This window comes from Phyllostomus hastatus, unplaced genomic scaffold (assembly GCF_019186645.2).
Source record: "Phyllostomus hastatus isolate PE091 unplaced genomic scaffold, TTU_PhHast_1.1 phas_contig_58, whole genome shotgun sequence".
In the NCBI taxonomy this organism is placed as follows: domain Eukaryota; kingdom Metazoa; phylum Chordata; class Mammalia; order Chiroptera; family Phyllostomidae; genus Phyllostomus; species Phyllostomus hastatus.
Genome location: NW_025333916.1, coordinates 54,555,800 through 54,562,382, shown reverse-complemented (window position 1 = coordinate 54,562,382; position 6,583 = coordinate 54,555,800). Strand labels below are relative to the sequence as shown.

General features: G+C 55.2%; 1 long non-coding RNA gene across 1 annotated transcript; it reads left to right on the top strand.

Moving 5' to 3' along the window:
* Nucleotides 1-219: 219 nt before the first annotated feature.
* LOC123824766 lies at nt 220-6,160 on the top strand. Its single transcript, XR_006786749.1, has 2 exons — nt 220-420; nt 4,046-6,160. It is a non-coding gene; the product is annotated as an uncharacterized LOC123824766 (long non-coding RNA).
* The last annotated feature ends 423 nt before the right edge of the window (nt 6,161-6,583 follow it).

Sequence of the window (6,583 nt, the reverse complement as noted above, 5' to 3'; positions counted from 1 at the left end):
GGAGAATTCTGTAGGTTGTCTCTCAGTTAGCTTTAAAACCAGCTGTCTGTTGACTTGGCGGGGTCAGGAAAGTCCCCAGAGTGTTGTGCAAGAAGGAGAATTTCAGTTCCTGGACCGTCCTGAGTGCGAAGGCTCTGCGGGCTGGACTTCTCCCCCACGTCTCTGGAAGGAGGCATGCGCATGGGGCAGCAGACCTTGGGGTCAAGGCTGAGCGAAGTCTGCTGCACAGGAAACAGTTCGCACCTGACTCTGTTTACATGGCCCCGCCCAGCTGTTCCACTGCGGTGGCTGACTCGAGAGCTGGACCACTTCCACGAAGGGCGAAGGGCGACAGGCAAAGTCACTCGGAGCTGCCTGTGAGCCGATTTCCAGGGGCTGCCTGCCGGCTTCCTGCACGCAGAGCAAAAACAGCAAGAGCAGGTAACGCCTCAGGCCACCAGGCAGATGGCTGCCCGCCCCCGGGAGCGTGGCACTGGGAAAGCAAGCACCTTATCCCAAACTAGTGGGAACGCCTGGGCCCCAGGGGTGTCCGCTTCTCGTCGGGTCTGTCAGAGGAGGTGACCTACAATGCATGTGTGTTCACAAAAATGACACACTTCTGGGGGGGCGGGTTTCAACTATTTCATTCCTTCATTCAACAAATTGGCTATTTACTGCAAGTCTTCTAGGATCTAAGAATATAGGAATAGCCCAGACAGACGTAATCTCACCCTCACGGGGTAGACATTCGAGAGGAGGGACAGAAAACCACTGATATAACTAAGTGATGTGCAGCTTATCGGACGGTGTACATGCCACGGAGAGAGAGAAAGCAGGAGTCGGAGGGGTGAGTGTGTGAGCGCGAGGGTGAGGGTCCCAGGGAAGCCGCACTGCGACGGTGAAATTGGAGCAAAGCCCTATTCCAGGTGATTGCAGAAACTTGAAGAACAATATAGGCATAAATTCAAGGGGAAAAACCTACAACAGAAAGCATCCATGCTCTCATAGAATTATCAATGTTTTGTTGGCATCCTTTTGCGTCATGTCTGCACATGTATGAACACATACTATTTTCAAAGGTAGATGTGTACTCGCAGGCACACGCATGGCGGTCTCCCTGCCTCACTCGCAGTGTGTCCCAAGAGCTTTCTGTGCTCGTTACCAGGTCTGCACCATTACCTCAGCTGGCCGCAGAAGATGGGGGAGAGCAGAGCATAGAGAAGGGGGGCCCAGGGCCTCGCCCCAGTGCTGCCACTCATGTGAGCTCTGGGAGCCCAGGGTGCTCATCAGCGTCACCGGGGAGCAGTGTTTCACTCCCAGGCTCCTGCGGGGGAAGTGAAAGGATTGAAGCCCTTCGAAGAGTGGTGGGCACATGGGAAATGCCCGGCGGAAATGAGTATGGCCCATGCCCTCCAGGACAGGGTTGTGTCCTCTGTGGCAGTGTCTGCGACACCAGCAGGCCAGGTGACGCTGCCAGAGTAGGTCAGGGAGGGCCCCCAGGCCCGCCGAGGAGTTTGGAATGAGCTCAGAGGAGGTTGAGGGAAGTGGTTCATCTGCTTTCCGAGGCTGAGAGGGAAACGGGTCATCCATCGAGAGGTGAGAAGGCTCCCAGGGAGACAGTGCTGGGGGTGTTCCAACTGAATGAAGAGGAAAGAATCAAGAGAGCGCCCTGGGTTTGGGGAGAGTGGCAGCCTTATTGGACGGGGAAGGCCAGGGGAGCCCATCTGGAGGTGGGTGGGGGGGTAACTCAGCCATGTAACTCCCTCATCATTGCCTTCATTCTCACTGCCGTCACCTTCGTGTGGGCCTTGTCCTTTCGGACTAAGGCAGTCACATGTCCTCCACAGAGCTCCCTGATTCCATCCCTGCCTTTCAGCACCCTAGCCTTCTCGCTGATTCCCTCCTGTGGCTTTTCCTGTGTCATTTCCCTGGCTCCTGCCATCCACCACCCCAGCTGTGTGCCTCTGTCTGGCTCACCTTCAAGGCCAAATCCAAGTACCACCTCCATCACAACACTACTTGCCTTATGAATTCTGAGACGAGTTAGGTTTTTAGTATACTGGTCATTATTCTTTTAAAATTGTGCTACTTTTCCTCTACTGTTCCCTGAACCCTTCCCGACAGGACCCTAGCGGTTCGGGGAGGCATCCACACTGTAAGTTTTATGTCTGGGGGCCGAGTCGGGCAGTGGGGGGCTGGGAAGGGCTCTCAGGGGACAAGAAGGACAGAGAGGAGCACGGCACATGCCTCACAGGAGCACGAGGCTGGCTCCGCACAGCATCTGCTTCGCGACCAATCGCACCCCGGGTGCCAGGCTTATTTTCAAGGGACGTAGTAGCTCGTCTGGGACTTTCATCGCTGGTGAATAGCTTGAAGCCAATTTGTCCACTGTGTGAACTGTCCGGAGTTGGAGACAGCCGAGTGGGCAGCGTTGGGGATAGTTCGCCACCCATCTTCATTCTCCCGCGGCCTCTTCCTGTCCTCAGTCAAGTTCTGAGGCTGAACAGAGACAGACCCATCCCAGTGAGGCTTGTTCTAGGCCGTCCCTCTGCTGTCTTTAATTGGCTCTGGTGGCCAGGCTCTGCTTATTGGTAAATCGATACTGTTTAGCCTCTGGGGCCGAATCTAAAGTCTCCTCCTATGCATGGGCCTTTGTAGGGCCTGAAATTATTTTATTAATCCCTTTTTTGGGATCAAACTAAGTATTAAGATTATGCATGCCACTGTTAGAGGTGCCTGGAATCTTTGCACGAATCCATTTGTCCTATTACCCAGCTAGGCTACAGCAAGGTCTGGTGGGGGGCTCCCTGCTCCCTCCTCTGTCCCTTCTCTGTTTGTTGGAGGAGGGGTGGGGGAAGGGGGTGCTGCAGACCATGGGAGGCTGCCAGGGCCGGCTGGCATTCAGGCCCAGAGCAGGGCCCTACGGGAGGAACGCGCTCAGGTGCCCTGGAGCAGTGGAAAGGCCCTGGGCCTCTCTGCAGAGCACCAACTCTCACAGCTGCCCTTGTGGTGGCCTGGAAATGCCCCCCCAAACAGCCATGGTGAGTCCCCCAAATTTGTGACTGCTCCCTCATATGGCAAAAGGAACTTCGTAGAGGTGGCTAAGGATCTTGAGCTGGAGGGATGGCCTGGGTTATCCAGGGGGGCCCCAACGCAATCACAGGTGTCCTTACGAGACGGAGGCAGAGGGAGGTTCGGACAGAAGAGAGGGAGACAGTGTGGCCGTGGGGCCGAGGTGGGAGTGAGAGGGCCACGGGACCGGCCACGGGACCGGCCACGGGACCGGCCACGGCTTGCCGGCAGCCTCCGGAAGCTGGAAGAGGCGAGGACCAGCAGCTCGCTTCGGGCACTTTGATGTTAGCCCCACGAGGCTGACATCTCAGACTTCTGGGGCCCGGAGCGGTGGACGGGAGGTCTGGTTGGCTCAGCCTCCCAGGCTGTCGTTAGTGGTGCTGGCGGCTGCAGGAAGCGAGCACCGCTCCTCACTCAGCCCGCCTTCTTTCTGGGCCCCCCAGGGAGGCTCCTGTCACCTCAGGGTCCGAAGTCATTCCAGGTCTATCCTGGAGAGCGCTTGGACCCAGCGTGGACACCCCAGGCCAAACACGGACCTTTGTTTTAAGAGAGAGTTGCTCTCTCGGGGAGGCCCTGCCACCTCAACACAGAGCCTGGGTGGGGGGGCGGGGGGTTGACCCAGAGCCTGAAATGCCCTGAGAGGGCTTTGGCTTGCAGCCTTCCAGCGAGTATTGTCTCCTGAGGTCCTCCTTGTCCTCTGGAACAGACCAGCTGGTGAGAACTGGCTGCAGAATTTCTGGGGTCCAGTACTAAACGAAAATGCAAGCCCTTTCTTCCAAGCTCATTAAGAATCTCAAGTCAGTGACAGCTGAGTGTTAGCTAAGCATGGAGCCTCCCGAGGGCAGGGCCCTGCGCGCCCACAAAATGGGCCCCCTGCCTGGGCCTCTGTTCTGTCCTTAGGGGGACTTCCAACTCCGACACCGTTTTTCCTTCTGCAGGAAGTGGAACTTTTCGGAAAAAATAGTTCTTTTTTTATTCCTTCTCTTTTTCCCAGACGCTCTGCTCTCCAAGTTGCCGGGCCAGACGCGGGGCCTGCTTGAAGAGTGAAATGAAAACCTTTCCGGGTCCTGCTGACAATGCTGGTGCTTTCAAAACAAACAAGGACAGCTATGAAGACAGTTCAGGGGTCCGTTAAAAACCCCCAACCACGCCATCATCGGTTCCCAGGAGGTGTCACGCCGGAGGAACACACGAGGGTGAACCTGGCCTCCTGCAGCTCTGCGGTGACCGGGGGCCTCGGGCAGGGCTGGATGCTTCTCACCCTGATGAGCACGGAGACCGATCCCCAGAGGCTCGTGTGGGGAAAAGGGGAGTCCTGGGTGCCCTGCTGCTGCAGGACATGCAAGTTCAAACGGCTTTGGAGGGGAGAATAATTCTGCGACGGCCCCTCTCCACCAGCTCCCTCTCCCCTCGAGCACTGCTCACTGGTAGACAGAAAGAACAGGGAGCCGGCCCCAGCTTGAGACCCTGTCCCTCTCGAGAACTTTTCAGATCAGCCTGGTTGTTGTCCAGCTGGTCCTCCGAGTCCTGAGACCTGAGCCCTCTCGGACTCAGGACTCCCTTACGTAGCACTAGCCTTGCCATAAATACGTCTGCATCAATAAATACATCATTCTGGGGTCCCAGACGGACCGACCGCCTCCGGGACTGGACACTGAGCCTTTCATTGCTTTTTGGTAAGATCTACCAGTCAGCAGAGGGCACACCCGAAGTCTGTTTATGGATTCTGGGACGCACAGCCCCATGAGCTACCTGCTTAGAGGGGAGAGCCGAACTGGCCGGTTTTACCTGCAGCTGTGGTGGGAGGTGACCTGCAATGACCTAGAGACGATGCCTAGCTAGCTCGCTTTAAGAAACTCAATGGTTTCTAGACAATTACAGCTGAAAGGGCCTCATTTTCCTGGCGAGGAAAGTGTTCTAAAGGGTGGCAAGGATTTTCCTGGCCGGGGGAGGTTGGCTGGCCTCTCTTCTTGCCCCCTTCCTTCTGTGAGGCTAAAAGGGGTTTATAGTAACCAGCCCCAGGCCCAGGGCTGCCCCTCCCAGGAAAGCCCAACTTCTATTACGGCAGATGGGAGGCCACCTTTCTCCTGGTTACAGCTTCCCTGCCCTGAATGTGTGCGCTATCAGAGGAGCCAGAAGTTCTGGGAAAGGAAGGGAAGAAGCGATGACATGCAGGATGAGCTCAGGGGCAGCACCTTGTCGAGGAAGTTCCTGGCCAGGCTGCCTGCCAAGAACGTGCTCCCCCGTGCCCATCTGAGGTCACACGGCACGCTGTGTCATTGATTTGCAGATCTGCTTGCGTGCACTTGGCTTCTCTTCTGCAAGTACTGGACCAGTCCTCTGGGAGGGGGTCTAAGGTCTCCATCAGTTCTAGGTTAAAGGCAAGGGAGTAGGTATAACTTTGCCCAGTAGGGATGAGCTGCTCCTAGAACAGGGGAGTTCTGGGATGGGGGTGGGCGGGTAGGGAGCACATTAGAAGGAGGGGATCTTTTAAGGTGTAGGAGCCAGGTGGGCCCACTCCATGGAGGCTCAGAGGGTGGTAGGAGAGGCATGGGTAAGAAATAAAAATATTCATCTGCTTCAGACGTTTATCTTGGCTGGCCCGGCTCTCAGGCAAGAAAGAGGAAGCTGCTTGTGGCTGGAGCATTGCAGTCACTATTCAGGCGCTTTGACTGCGGTTTCTTGTCCTGCAATTCAGCTTGCTCACTCCTGCCAATTCTACTCTCCTAACTGGCACTTCATGCCACGCCCTTGCTCAAGAACATACAATGGCTCCCTATTACTAGCTGGACCAAGTTCATAGTCCTCATTAGGTTTTCAAATAATCTGGCTCTTAGCTTAAATGTTGGACTCTACTGGCTAGAATCTAAGAGTCAAGGTGAATTTCACTGAATGCTTTCTTCCCACCTTATAAAAATGGGAGCCCTAAGAAAGGGGTCTTGTTCCTAAGAAATCTATCATGATCTTTGTGTGCCTTCAAACTTTGACTGCTAGAGGTAAATCATTAAAAAAAATCTTGGAAACCACTGGCTTTTAGAATGAGGTCACCAAACACGAAGAATGTGTTTTTCAAAGCATAATAAAAATGCAGTCCATTTGGGCAGAAAAATTCTAGTGTGGCAGGTTTTTTTCCTTTTCACTTCTGTTATGTTCTTGCAGTCTCGTACTAACCACAGATATTTTCCTTTTCATATAAAAGAGGCCGAGACTGGCTGAGGCCTCCCACGGACAAGGACAGGGACGGGAGCAGGGCTTGATTCTCGTACTCTGGTCGATGATCCTCATACAAGCACACAGCGGCTTATGGCTTCTGTCCAGCGTTGTCTGTCTGTCCCTACAGCGTCCCATTCTGTCGTTACAGCGTGCAAAGAAAAACTCAGATCTGCTTGCTCTTCAGGCTGAGGCTCACTGCTGGCAGAGGCAGCGCCAGTCTGGGCCAGCTCAGGGCCCCACCCTGCCAGGCCGCACCCTTGGGAACAGTTTAGGGGCTGGTCTCCAGCCCTCGGTGCTACCAGACACGCCCCCCTGCAAA